The following is a 16,326-nucleotide window of genomic DNA, read 5'->3' as shown; positions in this document are numbered from 1 at the left end:
GTTTTTGTTACTTACCGATAAAAATGAAACAACAATATCAAGGTTAAAAGTTATAACTACCAACCACGAGTTATGTTTTGTTTTTAATTTATGATCGAGTTCTATTCATAATTCAACCTTTTTTATCTCATCAATTTGGGTCAAGTGTACCCTATCAACCCGTGGCCTTGTATGAACTCCCTGTGTTCCCTACTGCGTACTAGATCCATCACTAGAACTAGTGGGAAAACATTACGTCATTCACTCCCGATTACCGCAAGGCCAGCACTATAAATATGGCCTGTACTTGAGCTTGAGAACGGCCTCAATCTTCATCAACACACGTCGGAATTATCAGCAATCGCACTGATTTACAATGGAAACAGTAATCGACTTTAACGTCTTTATTTTTACAAGATGAAACCAGAAACATAGCTGTTCCATCCATGTTGTCTTTGTCTTATAACTTATAAGTTATACGTTGAAAAAGCTATAAGATTTGACCATATTATTATTCTTAACTAAATAAGTGTTTAGTTCATAATCGAACTGAAAAACAATCTAATATTGCACATCCAGAGTAGACAGAATCATCACTACGCCGCTGAAATTTTGAAAATAGAACGCGGGAGTATCCACTGTCCACGCAAGTTATGACGTCAATAATTATGCATGTATTGACCTTCTTATTTTGAATTTCAAACATTGGCACACTATTCTTTTAATCCCGCGTTTTTCGCGCGTCAAGCTTTTATGAGGTAAAAACTGCAATAATAAAAACTAAGGAAAAGTACTTAACTCTGTCAAAAAACTTGTTCTACAATACTTGTCAAAAATGTGTACACATTTTCAATATATTTGCACTAGCGACCCGCCCCGGCGTCGCACGGGTATAAAATATATAGCCACTGAAAAAATGATTAGAATCGATAGCCTATTGTCTGTCAGTAGTGGTCTACTTATTATCTGTGCCAAATAACATAAAAATTGCTCCAGTAGTTCCCAAGATAAGCCCTTTCAAATAATTTCCCCCGTTTTTTCCACATTCTCTAGTCTTAGCGTGATAAAATGTAGCCTATAGCCTTCCTCAATAAGTAGGCTATCTAACACTGAAAGATTTTTTAAAATCTGACCAGTAGTTCCTAAGACATAGTAAATACCTAAGATTAGTGCGTTCAAGTTAGCCCTTTCAAATAATTTTCTCCGTTTCTTCCACATTTTCCTCTATTTCTTCGCTTCTATTAGTCTTAGCGTGATAAAATATAGCCTATAACCTTCCTCGATAAATGGGCTATCTAACACTGAAAGAATCATCAAAATCCGTTGCGTAGTTTTAAAGATTAAAGGGAACAAAGGGACATGTGGGAAAAAAAGCGACTTTGTTTTATAATAATATGTATAGAAGATATTTAGGTGGCCTTCAGCGGTAGATATCAAATAATCAGGCCGAAGTTACATGACAGTTCGAAAGGAACCAAAACGGTAATATGGGAGTTACGTTTCCTAAATTTTTATTATTCGCAGGGTAAAAAACTAGGAGACTCGTCTCTATCTTTTATTATTGCCCAATGATATTATTATTTTAATGCCTCCACACACACACAAGGTGCCTCGCTATCAGGCGGGATGACATGTAAACGGGTCGTGTGAGTCAGCCGGAGACGCAAATTGCCGTCAATTTGACTCCGCGTTCCGGCCCAATTGAGGAATACAGTGTCACTTATTGCCGGAGTGTCCTTAGCATTGCTGGTAGATCGTAGAATGTTAGAAGATGAGAGACTGTAAGACATAATAGAGCATAATAATAATGGTAGATTTTCATAAAGATGAGTCTCAATTCAATTTACTTACATTAAAGGAGTTAGGTACTCTGTTAACAAGAAAGTAGAGTAAGGATTATTTTACTATCAGAACAGAATTTAATTATTTTATTCATATCAACTATATATATGACTATTATCATGTAAAGATAAAAACTAAAATATAATAATTAGGTATTCAGAAGTCAAGTAACACAGGTCTAAGGTACTAAATAAATCTAGGCAAACCGCAGTACGCAGTTTTATAATTTAAAGTATTTTATCGCAGAACAGTATTTATCGGAACTCAGACAATAAATACAGCGCAGATATGAATCGCTTGTTTATTGTTGTGCGTTGTTTACTACTCGTCATCTCATAAACGGGACAAAATGATGCGACAAATTGTTCAATATCACGATTTTATAGCCGACATCTTGACGGAACTACAGCGAAGAATCATAAGGAAATGTTCGAAGTTCATTTGTGACTTGTGACTTATGTATGGGAAAATGTAAGACGAGAATTATCGGGTAAAATTACGGGTTTGTTAAATGTACATGCGCGAGAAAGAGAGCACGATCTGGTATCTCTCTCTATTAAAAATTGCAATAGACAGTGGACAGTAGACTGTCTTCTATGATAGTCCAGGTCTCTTAGCGCAACCACACAAAGGTTTTCTTTCCACAGAAGAATAGTCTCTATAGAAGTAACTCATTGACAAAACAAATCTACCATGTTGTCCACAAAACATCTCTACTGGGACCTTCCTAAGGCCGCTCATCTACTATCATTGCCGGTTTATCGCAAAAGAAAGAATAGAAATAATAATTACCCATATTGCTTACCACTAGTCAGTAACACCTACCTAAAATAGCTTACATTAATGAAATCATTAACCAAGTGGGCGTTTTGTTTTTGCAACATACCATGTGATCATATTGTTATTTGTTACTAAAACGGCGTGCAATAACGCAGATTGCGCTCAGCGTGTGGTCATTATCTACCGTAGAAGGAACAGATGGCCTGAGTCTGTACCTAAATTGGTGTTTTAAAACCTCTGCCTACAACCTTGCGGCTACATTTTTAGGAAAGAATAAGCTTGTTTAATAATTGTAAGGCATTTTAGCTTTTTTTTACTTACATATTTTTAAACAAGATTTATATCAATAAAGTGAAATTGGAGTAGAAAAACTTTAAGCCATATTTGCACTTTAGCACAAGGGTTACATTGTTTTGGTTGTCTGATTAAACTGTAAGCTAAACAGCCTATTTTCCTAAATACTAGAAACAGTTTAGCGTCCAAAAACCTATATCATTTGTTTTACAACTTGTATAATGGCCTTTATCTTCTGTGGTATACTTTCTGATCTCTACTATTAACAGAAAAAATTAGATATTGTATTTCTACAAATACACTTTCAATAAAATATGTTAGCTTCTAAACATAGCTAATATGGCTGGCCCAGAAGTGGTGAAACTCGAGCCAATATGGTCATCGCTGTACCGTTACCCCCGTGCGACGGTGGCGAGAAATTATTTGACCCACTCACTGTGTTAGCTGATTGCAGGCCTACTGCAGTTATTAAAATGTAGTAAATTAAATTAAATTTATTATTTTTACAGATATATTACGAATAAGGCATTTAAACATAATTATTTCATTAACTACCTCTAGTCTCTACCTAGTCTCTATCTCAGTTTCTTGATCTTGAGCGGTTCTATACTCTTACAAGTTCATTTTCATCTAATTTTTTATTTTAATTAGAATGTTGCGTTATACACGGTATTAACCATGAAATAAAGAAGTACAATGGCACATTAGTTTATAGTTTATGTTTTTATAGTCTTTAAATGAATTTAAACATTATAAATATTTAGTAGACTAGCTTTGAAATAGAGACCAACAGTAGACACGCCATCAATATTTTATCACTTTGTATATTTTTTAATCCTTTTCTCTTCTAAATTGTTACGACACTAATTTTTAAACTGACCAACCAAAATTACCTTCCCAAAGTTTCCTGTAAGCGAAGACCCATAAAAACGCTCCAAAGGGGTTATCTTATGTAATTCTTGGAACTGGATTTCGGTGCAGCATTCCATCTCGTCGTATAAGGACTTGCCATACAACCTTTTTCGTGTCTCGTAAGATTTCTGTTCTCATATAAAAGTTCAATTTAATTTTAAGAATAGAAAAGAAAGAGTGTCTATTAAGTTATAATTACTTTTTTTATATTTTACTAAGGACAGTCATTGTAAACCTGAGAACGTTATTACGATAAACGAGATTTTAAGACATTTCACTAAATAGGTAGGACAAAACCATAGAGTTGATATTACCTACCGATAGGTAATATTAAATCTATGGACAAAACACGAATTAGAAATAGATTCTTAGAATTCATAAAGTAGAGAGTAAAGACAAGAGAGCTGTGCTAGAGAGTCTAGACTACAGTCAACAGTGTACTTTACTTTTGTTCCTACATATTATTATCTAGTTTACAAATTTTCGCCTCTAATTAATGAAGGGTAACTTTTACGGTAAGTATATTATCATATTTCTAAAAGACTGTAATTTTATGACGCTCGTGATACGAAAAGGCACTGAAATCAGTAACAAATAACAATACAATAAGAGCTAATTTAGCGTGCCCTATATAGGTAACGAACATAATATTGTGTGGGAGTGTGTAGTGTGTAGGTCAACCAAATTAGGGTACGACGTATATGTGTGACCTTATTAATGTCTGCAACTTACATATATTACTATGTAGGACTATATAAAAGCTCTTTAGAACACTTTATATGATATATTTTACGAGATTGGGTTGTTTCACCACTTCCTGATAAGTGTCTATTCGACTATCCACCACTTAACTTGACAGATGAAGTATGGAGAATCTGTCAAAAAAGCTGTGAAATGTGAATAGCCTATTCGGCACTTTATCAGAAAGCGGTGAAACAGGCCCAAGATGTATGACAAGGAAATTTATTGTATTCATATTAAATAAATAATAAAATAAATAAATAAAAATTGTTTTATTTCTGAATAGATTTTAACTTGTGACTCGTAACTCGCGAGGCCAAAAAACACATTTTTTTGTTGTTCGCATGTTTACGTATTTTTTGCCTTATCGTTATCTCAGTTATCTGTTACCATATGGTGAACGTCCTCGACCTCGCTAAATGAAGAAATGCCCGTTTCGGTGTCAGGTATAGCAAGCAAAAAATACCGACACTGGGAGTGTTTTTAAAAATAAAATATATTGTAGAGTTCACAACTTTTGCTCAACCTAACACAGGCGCGGTCGCAGTCTGAAATTTGGTCGGACGCAGTGGTGGTTAGGGAATAGCTAGAAATTTCCTTTTAGATTTTGATTTTGACTTTAGATTTTGGTGACCGAGCCTGACCTAACATACAATTACTGATGTTTCTCGCAACTTTGCTTGCCTGCAGTTAGTTTATCGTGCGGAAATGGCACATTTTCCCGGGATAAAATTATTATTCTTACTTTTTCTGGGCTTATTAAGGCATCTGCATATAATATCGAAGTTGGTTCAGCGATTTTAAGCGTAGAAACGGATAGGCACTCTTTGAAAAATTACTAGTATCAATTGAAGAAATTTTATTTTGACTGCCACGCAAAAAAATCACGCAAACCTACATGAGAAAAATCTAAGTTCTCCCGTTGCTCTCCTATTCTTTAAATTATTTATGACTAGATGTTCCACGCGGCTTTGCCCGCGTAATTTAGAAATTTCACGGAAACCGTACATTTTTCGCCTATGTCCCTTCACGTGGTCTATTCTTCATATATGCTATTATAATACTCCCCCACACCGGTTTCGGTGACGGTGGCCGGTTTCATTGAAACCAGACCAGGTACGCAGGAGTACTTTTATAGTGCCCAAGTGTGTGCGCAGTACACAAGAGCACTCTCTATTCCTTTACTCTCATAACCCAGTGGGACGGAAGACCGACACGACCGGCGAGAGATCAGGCGCAGGACCGACTTTTTACATGCCCATCCGACGCATGGATCATCTTACTTGTCAGACAATCAGGTGATCAGCCTACATTGTCCTAACCAAACTTGGAAATAACATGTTTCCAACGCGGGATTCGAACCCACGACCTCCGGAGTCGAGAGCGACGCTCTAACCACTAGACCACGGAGGCGTTATTTATAAACAATATATATATTATAAACAATATAGGTAATAAGCAATTTCAAATAATTTCCCCCGTTTTTTCCACATCTTCCTCTATTTCTTCGCTTCTATTAGTATTAGCGTGATAAAATATAGCTTACAGCCTTCCTTGATGAAAGTACGTAACTAACACTGAAATAATTTTTCAAATCGGACCAGTAATTCCTGAAATTTGCGCGTTTAAACAAACAAACTAACAAACTCTTCCGCTTTATAATATTAGTATAGATTTCGGTACACAGTTCCAAGAACTCTACATTATGTCTATAACTGCAATGATTTTAAAATTAACCTATTGACCTTTGACAAGTATGTAGTGAGTAAATTATACTACATGTACACAAGATGTATTACGTAAGCACTGTATTGACCGCAAACAGTTCCCTACAAGGACACATTTAACTGTGTTATTTAAAAACAATCATCACTATTCACTAAGTTTCTGAGTTTTTTGACAGAAGTTTATCTATTTATTGTCGTTTTTGATTCGCTAGCGTCAAAGAATTAATCAATCAGCAACGCTAGTGAGAACTAAATAAAAATCTCAGAAACTGAGCAAAACTCTAGGATGCTAGGAGCTAACTAAAGGACAAGGGGCTAATTCTCATGCATTGAATCCCCAAATTACAATGAAAAAAAGATGAACTTTACAATTTTACGATACGAGAAATTTCACTAACGAATCAGACAAGTACAAAACATTGTATATTACTTACAAGTTACAACTATAACTAGTGGACTACACAGTCTGAATCTCCTTAAGTATGTCTAAGTTAATACTTGAAGCTATATAATATTACGTCAAGCTGCACTAGATAGTAGGTCAGCATTGGCCTTATTGCATCCTCAGATTCGCTATTGATCCGCGGGGTCAATGACCTCCTGTCCCACTTTACCCTGCACCCTCCGTGCAATAAATTACATACAATATCGCAATTCGTGGGGTCCAATAGTCTCAATTTAGTTACCAAAAATGCATAATTTCTCTGAAATCATCATGTAAGCATGAAAAGAAAAACACGGTTTCTGAAATTTTTAAGAGAAGTTTATCTATTCTCTACCTGTTTTGATCAGCTAATGTTGGTGAATCAAAAACTCTGTTGAAAAGATGAAATTCCAGACAAAAAACTTGAGTCGGGCATAAATGTAAAGAACTTGGTCTGGCTTTCTTAGACATTTTCAAAACTAGAAAGATCTTCAATCCTGAAAAACACGTCTTGTTTTTATAAGCTGCTCTGACGCAAGAATAAATTTTATTTTTAAAACAGCAGATAATATGACTGGGAAACCGCGCTGTGTGACATAAGGCGTCCCATTAAAAAGCGGGAGAGATTTAAATTTAGAACACCGGTGAATGTTTTTAATTTTTGTTTGTGTAAAAAGCTAAGAAATCATCTTTGTAAGATCAGGTTTTTCCAAAACTAAATTATGAAAGCAAAAAATTGTGACTTGTAAGCATTACAAATGGAAAAATAACTTTTTAAATAGAGTTTAATTTTGAAATAAATAATTAACTATTTATTGTTTGTATGTATGTAATTTTGTTTTCGAACTATAAGAATCCTATTAACCTATTTATAGAAAACTTCGTAGATGATAATGGGTTTTAAAATAGTTGGGTTTGTGTATATTTTTTGTAAACAGCAGGTGTAGACGTGGCAGGTAGCCGGTCCGGACTCGGGCTAACACTTCCTTGTTATGTTACAATACTTTTTTTTTATCTTGGTCAGCTTTTAGATGCTTATACCATTTATTTGAGTAATATCATCTGACAGAAAACATTAATTTAATCTTAACCTTTTTCTCTATTTTTATGTAGAGTTGAAGTAAAATGGCTTCGGAGTTTGTTGAGTTGATAATTAATATCGTGTTATTATTTTGAAAGTGTTGTGATAGTGATGGTACTACGTCTATAAAATACGTTAATCTGATAAGTAAGTACTCGTATAAAAGAAAAGAATAGTAATAAATAAGGAAGGCGTAATAGATAGTGCTATTAGTTCCAGAAACCCCGCTGTTTTTCGAGAATCCTGTCGTACTTTATCGAGCCGGCTTATATTACGATTATTTCTTATTTCTTCACACCGATAAAATAACAGTATCATGTTTGAAATACCTGTTTCGCTTGGCTTGCTTATGTTGAGTAAAATTATTTTGAGCTAGTGCATTGGCACTTTTTTGTTGATTTCAGATTTTTTTAATAAAAAAGCACTCTGTTGGTGGGCCTTTGCTTGTTTAGATCCTTAAAAATAATATTATATCCGTCATATTACTTCCCGTGGTCGCGCGACTGGTGTTCGATGTTTAAAAACTTTTAAGATGGCCGCTTAAAAACTATTTTAAGCGTTCATTTTGTTTATGTTATATTAATTTATGAATAGGAAGCTGTTCACACCTTGATGAATGACTGTGTAACGTTAAGTCTTTGATTCCATCACGCGATTAAGTGTAATTGATGACTCGGTGTATTTTAAATTGGATGTAGCGAAAGGAAGACATAATTGATTAATGCATGAAAGATTTCGTAAAATCTTCTCTACCTATATGTATGTGTCAGATTTAAGTACGGTGTTTCATAAGTCATAACAGTAGTCTTTAAATTCTGATAATAGCATGTCTAATAATTGGAATTTGAGGTAATCTACCGTCTACGTCTCTACGATATCTTTGGACTGCTTTCCAAGACTTTTTAAGACTAATTGATTGTTTCTTTGCATAATTAATTTATAGTGTAAACTTTAAGTGGGAGTTTATCGATCGTAAATCACCGTTTGCCTGATATTGGATCGTTTTAAAGATGTAATGGAAAGTAATAGTGTCGTAATAATTGTCAAGTCAAACAACCGATCGAGTTATCATACGGCCTTTGCCGCGCCCGACCACCTAGTAAGTAAATAACAAGTACGCTTTGTTTACAAACTTTGATCTTGACATACAATTAGACACAGACTTTGATGTATTGTAAAAGGTAGAATTGAATTTGGGCATTCTAAAAGCTTTATAGAGGCTAGAGAGTAGAGACGTGTGGAATGCTTTTCTCGCCTTGACGCTAGTAACTTTTGTGCCCTTTGTTGGATCATAGGCGAGATGAAAAGAAAGAAATTACTAATTAGAAACTCGAATATGACCAGTGATCATAAATTAGTAACTGGAAATTTATAGGTCTTTTGTATAAAGCCAGACCCTACCGCCCTCACAACTCTTAAGAACTGCTTAACCCTCGTAGGCATTAGGATGCATATCCCCTACCCTACATCTTCAACAGTACTCATCATGACTTGCCGACTGCCATCACGAAGCACGAGAGTTTTCAAGATTGAAAATCTTGCAGGGGAATTAAGAAATTTCTAGATAGAAATCAATAACAATTATTAATTCAGACTTGTCAACCTTACGTTTTCAGCTAATAATAATCCTTGAACTTGCATTACAATGGTGCGTTATCTTAATCGCTGTTTATATTTAGTAATACTGACGTTACAGAGTGACGCGGCTTCGCGTTTAATTGCATTATGTCTGTCTGTCTTGTAATTGATAGAATGTATCAAGTAAATTAACAGTGGGCAAGCGATTATCGTAAACGCCTTTGTAGGACAATGTTACTCTTAAATTATATAACTAATAGCCTATCAATGTTCAAGAAATCAGCTGGTTAGGGTAGGGTTCTGTAATCAACAAAACTTGGTTGACTACGGAACCCTAAAACGGAACGCACTGATGTGCTACAGAGAAAATAATTTTGCCAAAATACAGTGACCTGCCCCCGGTATTTTGGCAAAATTATGTAACTCGCAAAATGCTGTATGTAGTATGTACCAGATACTACATTAAGATTTCAGCCTAATTAGTCAACTGACCCTCAGTTATGTCACTCGACCTACACCTCCCACTGTGCGCCCACTTAGCGACCTACAGAATATATTAGACGAACCACAGACCTGACATTAAATATTTAATTTTAACTTTGTAATAGAGGAGTGGCCAATGACACTGTATGTAAATATTACAGAAGTTTTGCTTAGTTACTTATATTTAATACTTGACAAAGATGCTAAGTTTTAATGTAATGCCTTATGCCAGGAAGAAGGACGAAGCACAAAAGTTAAACCTACATTCGTTTTTTTTAATTATTTATTCAGAGTAAATTAACATTTTACAATAAACAATAAAATTTGCCAAAGTGCGCAGCAGTTTGTTGGCGACAAATTACAAATTCGCTAAACATATATTTTTTTAATTATTCTGGATGTTGATGTGATAAAACTTAGAATTAATGGTGATCAGTGATCACTGATCACACGAATGTACCTACCTTATGTACCCAAGCTATTCCCTATTTGCCTGACTTACAATTTGTATACCAGGTTTCATTGAAATACTACTAGTTTGTAAGTTATAACTTATAAGCGACTAAGTAATGAAGCAACCTTGAAGCAACATTAAACAGGATCTCAATTTTAAAAAAGCAAAAAACAAAGCTTGCGAGCAGCTATATTACATGTAACCTAGAACTATGTGGTAAGATTTTCAGTTAAGTACTTATAATATTAACTGTCTTAAAGCTACACGAATATGTAGCGAAAATCCACGTTGAAATAATATACCTAGCGTATGACGTTGCGGATTTTTAAACCTTTTATCCTTAATTAATTACGTAAGTGCTGCAGTGGCCTGTTTCATGCATGTAGGTCGACATCGCGACGCCATATTTATTTTATTACAGCGAGGAAACAACGACTGGTAAAATCTTGTGACAAATTAGAATCATGGCGGCTATAAACTATTTTATGGGTCCCATCAAAGCCACTTAATTTAAAAGTATCGAAAGAACAGTTATCGGTGTTTTCAAAAGGCATCAAAATTAGAAAAGCTGTTCTACTTATGAATGTACAATACTTTTTATCATAGTGATTAGTGACCCCCACATCGAGAGTGGATTAGTGATTTTAAATGGGAGCTATTTGCTCTGTATGTCTATGGCTAGGGCCTTATTCAGTAGCTCTAACCAGCGAATAGAACCATCCCTATCGGGATTGCTACAATTGGCATGAGCGCAGTTGCAGTACTGTACTTTCATGTGATTATCCCCATGCATCTTTTGAATGTAGGCATTTATAAGTAGGCCTACCTACTATAGCGTTATATGAAGCATTCACATTATAATCATACGATTTTAATATGAATGCTTTCTATAAATAGGTGACAATAAGTATGCTCATTGCCGACACGTCTGTCACGATTCAGGATATTGATAGCCATCGATGAATGACGTTAACGGGTACCATAACTGGATCCAGTTAAGTTGTCCTAAGATTTAAGTAAATGCAAATTATACAATCGTCTAATTGTATAATTTGGAAATATCATATATTGGGAAGATTAGTAGATTAGATTATTATTTGGAATATTTTTTTTCATTAAATACTTTCTACCAGCCTAAAGGCTGGCTAAAGCCCAGAGCCCAAAGTAACACCGTTATGCCACCCACTATTTTAAAAAGTAAAAACCAAAAAGGAAACATCTAAATACGGTTTGTTTGGACTTTAACGTATCGACACACGATATATCTTGCTTTCCCCATCACTAGATTTACAATCTGTTGACTTTCTCCGTCAATGTTTACGCTAATTGACAATTTGACGAGACATCAAATAATTTGCTTTTTAAACACGCTAATGAGCCGAAACTTGAGTAACAACAAACAAAACTAGGGTTGTGCAATCTATCGACATAATTATTATTGACTATAAAATAAATCGATTTACAGCTTTTTAATTTTGTTCATTGTTTTAGGCAAGTAGGTACTTATACTAATATTTCTTATACTATGCAATATGACAATACAACAGCATCAGAAACTTCGATTTTGTTCTAAACGTAGTACCTATTAATCGCAAATCGGTACATATTATTCGTAGGCATTTCGAAATACTTTGATGAAATCACAACTGTTGGTCTGAACTCTGGCCACACGGCTTGTATCGGGTAAGCCGACATGTTATCGCTAATTACACTGACAAGCCTTCAAATGTGTTTAATCAATTAAGTCAAGCGGACACGCCGCCGCGTGACGCGCTGATAGAAAGTTATATCGATATCGATATAACTTTCTGTCAGTGTCATGTTTAATAAAAATGTTATACATCTTGCAAGATTTACTCCATAATGGGTATATGAAAAATAACATCATTAGTTAAGTAGGAATCTATATAACTTGTTTATAGAACACCCATCACTCTCCGAGGGCTCAAGTTGAGAGAGAATAGTACAAGTCATGAAAGAAATATTAAATTTTTCTTCAAGTATTACTTGAATTAAATTACTCCCCAGTCCCCTATAAGCACTATAGTTACCCCTCGAACAGTAAAGAATTTATGTATATATTAATAATTTATATTACTACATCTAAAAAGTTACCGGCAGAAAAAGGTGTGTGTTTTTTTTAAGTTTATCGATACTGCCATAGGTTATTTACTATGTAACTCGGGTATTTGTCGTGTCCACAATTATTTATCAATCTAAGCTTACTGCACAGTTCATATTACATAATCTAAGCAGTAAGCACTTACTTCACCTACTTACGTTTCTAAGCTTTTACAATCATAAATAAGCTTAAAACTTTCAGTAATTACAGAACCTATTTATTTATTGCACTATATGACTATTTAGAAAGTAATAGGCCGAGTTTATTTAGATTTTAAAAAAAATTGCACGGTTACCTAAAGTTAAGACTACTTAGTACAGACTTACGTCTTAATATTTTTCTCTTAAATTTTTTTTCCAGCTGTTGCCGAGAAACCAATTATACATTTTAGGAATTTATGTACAAAATTGTCTCGTTTAAAGCATTGTCAATACATACTTTCACATAACGCCATATTAAATATCGAAACTTTAGCACAGAATATTATATTAGTTGTACCAAACTTTAGTCATGTTTGTCACGAAAAACCTTTGCAGAAAGAGTAGGTACATAACACGTAGAGTAGGTCTCATACAAACCAAAAGCTGGCATCAATATCTATATTCTATAATAATAATATAATATAGGTACGTCAATCTGTCGATGTTAACACGTGCTTATAGGGCTTCGTGTTCGTACGTGAGGATATGGATGTTTGTGAGATTAACACGGTCTGACCAACCTACTTTGCACAAAGCCTTAGTTATTCGAGACAAAGTAAGCCTTTCGTTTTCAATATTTACATTCTGTAGAGCAGCCAATCTCAAAGTGTACATATTTTTTTACAAATGTCATCCAGACACCAGTAAGAAGACAATTCTTTAAATATAAGTAAACATTATCGGTCTTACAACAAAATATTTAAACACCTGTTGAACAGTTGATTAGACAAAAATTCAGTACAAATTTTTCTCAAAAAAACTGTTCAATAGATGTTTAATCTGTTGTGGTAAGACCGTAATTTTCTTACTCCTACTCTCGAAATTTGGCAGAAGTGTTTCTTGTATCAGAAAAATTTATGTTTTAAGCGCGATATACATATTTTCGCGCTAATAAGTTGTTAAGATGAGATTGGTTAAAATTAAAATAATATGGTTTTACCACAAAAGATTTAAACATCTATTGAACATTTGTTTTCAGGCCATTTTGAACTGAATTTTTTTCTAATCAACTGCTCAAAAGGTGTGTAAATCTTTTGTAGTAAGACCGGTAAAGTTTTGGCATTCTATGGTAAAGGCAACTAATATGTATTCTGTGGTAAAGGTTTTAGAGTTCGACAAGGCTGTTTATGAACGTGGCGAGAAAAGGAACTAACGATTCTATCATACAAAAACGTCATTTTTGACAGTTCTCCTTTACCAGCAGCGCACATTGACTGACATTGACACATTCAATTAAAGCCTTGTCGAACTGTAGGGCTTTAGGTAATTGATTAATGGTAAGTGGTAACTGGTAACCGAATGATAGTTGGATAGAAACGTCGTATGCATCAGCAATGAGAGTAGCAATCAGAAGGGACACACGCAATAACTTGCATCACGTTAATGAGGTGCAGTCGGTAGGATATTAGTTTAAATATTAGCCTCGTCCATAGTCCATACTAATATTACAAATGCGAAAGTGTGCTGTCTGTCTGTTACCTCTTCAAGTCCAAACCGCTGAAACCATTTTGCTGTTTGGTATAGACTATAGAGATACTTTGAGTACCTGCAGGCGTAGCATGGTCACCATAGAAACGGTTTCTTTCTACGGAAGAACACTACGAAAGACAAAGTGACAGTTAGACAATGGAAATCTGCCATTTTGTGCATAAATCCTGTCAGTGTGTCGATTCTTTCCCATGTCTACTGTTGTTATGCTAGCCTTGCAGGAAAGGATATAATATATATATATTTTTTTTTAAAGAAAGAAGGGGGCAAACAAGCAAACGGGTCACCTGATGGAAAGCAACTTCCGTCGCCCATGGACACTCGCAGCATCAGAAGAGCTGCAGGTGCGTTGCCGGCCTCTTAAGAGGGAATAGGGTAATAGGGGAGGGTAGGGATGGGAAAGGAAGGGAATAGGGAAGTATAGGGAAGGGAATTGGGTCTCCGGTAAACTCACTCACTCGGCGAAACACAGCGCAAGCGCTGTTTCACGCCGGTTTTCTGTGAGAACGTGGTATTTCTCCGGTCGAGCCGGCCCATTCGTGCCGAAGCATGGCTCTCCCACGTATATACTTTTTATTCCGGAAAAATGTGCGTATACCTAAGTACTGATGTAATATTGTGATTTGTGATGCATTTTTTACAACTCTTTTGATATTTCTTTTTATTAATTTTGTTTTTTTTAGAACTGTGACTCACTATTTTCTCATAGTCCGAATTCCGATTTTTTATATTTTTTATTTTTCTATTTCTGGCAATTTAGTTGCGAAAAAAGTGCAAAATGTTTGTTTACAAAATAAACGTTTTCTTTTTTACTTGACTGACCGCACATCAATTAGACAAGTGTTAATGTACCACATCTTACTAATGTTTTGTGAAAGTTTCGTTGGCTTTGTATTTAAATAAAGGATGGGAGATCAACATTAGTGATTTTGATATAATATGTATATATGTCACCGTAAGATTGTAAACACCGCGAGATTGTAATATGACGAAGTGATCGATTGTAAACAAACAGTTTTCCGGTGTTTACAATCTTACGGTGACATATACAATACTACTTACTTACTTTTTACAAGACGCTACTTAATACAAGATTTGTTGTAAAGTCATTACACATTAACAATTGTATAATACTTCAGTCTTATGAAGTTTGTTTTATAAGTAGGTACATATTTCTCTGGTGTTATTAAATCAAAGAAAGTTAAGTTAGGTCATGAATCATGATAAACAAAGTTTTTTTTCTCCATTTTGAACGTTGTAATTTAATTATGATATGTCATTAAGGGGACGACTAACCCTAAAGTGTCGATTTTATAATTTATTTTTATACTTGAAAATAAGCCCCGAATTTTTTCATTTTCTAAAATTAGATACTACATTATATTTCCGAGAATTCGATCTGAGCAAAAACACGACATCTTCTTCGATAGAAAAAAATCACAAAGATGCATCTGATTCTGATTTTCACGAATTTTTCATTTATTGCCATAACCGTGCATTGAACTAAGTTAATATTTTAACACATTGTATAAAAATCTATCATTGAGAGATCGACCTAGCGGATTTTTAAAATGTTGTATATTAATTATCGAGTTATTGAGAAAAAACTAATTTGGCGATGAATCCGCGTACTTCTTTTTCACGGTATATGAAAGACGAGAAGAGAGAAGGACGATGTTTGATTTTTGGGGTTAGTCGCCCTCTTAATCATTATAGGAAATTCCTAATTGCCTTGGAATATCTTTGAGCTTTTGCCATAAACTTTTCTAATTTTTTAATATTCTAACGTCTGCATACTAGCAAATGGCTTCGGATCTACATAATGGATTTCTAGATATGACATTGAATATTAAACGTATTACACATTTTTCTTTTTATATATTACATTTCTACGATTGTACTTTGTTTAATAATTTCAATGATGAAAAATATGATATGACTATGAATTTCGTAATGACAGTCATCTTAAGAAAGCAGTGAATCAAGTATTACAATGATAATATGTATATAGAATTAAGAATATAATAATTTGTAATAACTACATATATTCGAAATAATAATAATATAGCGTCGTGGTCTTTTGTTTGGGCGATAGGTTGTCATAACTTAAGTTTTCTTTTGAACTTTATCAAGATTCTTTTTCAATCCAAAGGATTGCAGATGAATCACGTACACGTTTATAAATAGTAGTCGTGTATATGGTAAAACGTTAGAAAACTTG

At 34.4% G+C, this 16,326-nt stretch overlaps 1 protein-coding gene across 1 annotated transcript in view; it reads right to left on the bottom strand.

Moving 5' to 3' along the window:
• The window catches only part of LOC121734690 (fasciculation and elongation protein zeta-2), a 50,994-nt gene that overhangs the window by 13,046 nt on the left and 21,622 nt on the right, over positions 1-16,326 (bottom strand). The window lies entirely within an intron of this gene.

This window comes from Aricia agestis, chromosome 16 (assembly GCF_905147365.1).
Source record: "Aricia agestis chromosome 16, ilAriAges1.1, whole genome shotgun sequence".
NCBI classification, from domain to species: Eukaryota; Metazoa; Arthropoda; class Insecta; order Lepidoptera; family Lycaenidae; genus Aricia; species Aricia agestis.
The sequence above is the reverse complement of the archived record's forward strand: the minus strand, read 5'-3'. Positions and strand labels throughout refer to the sequence as shown.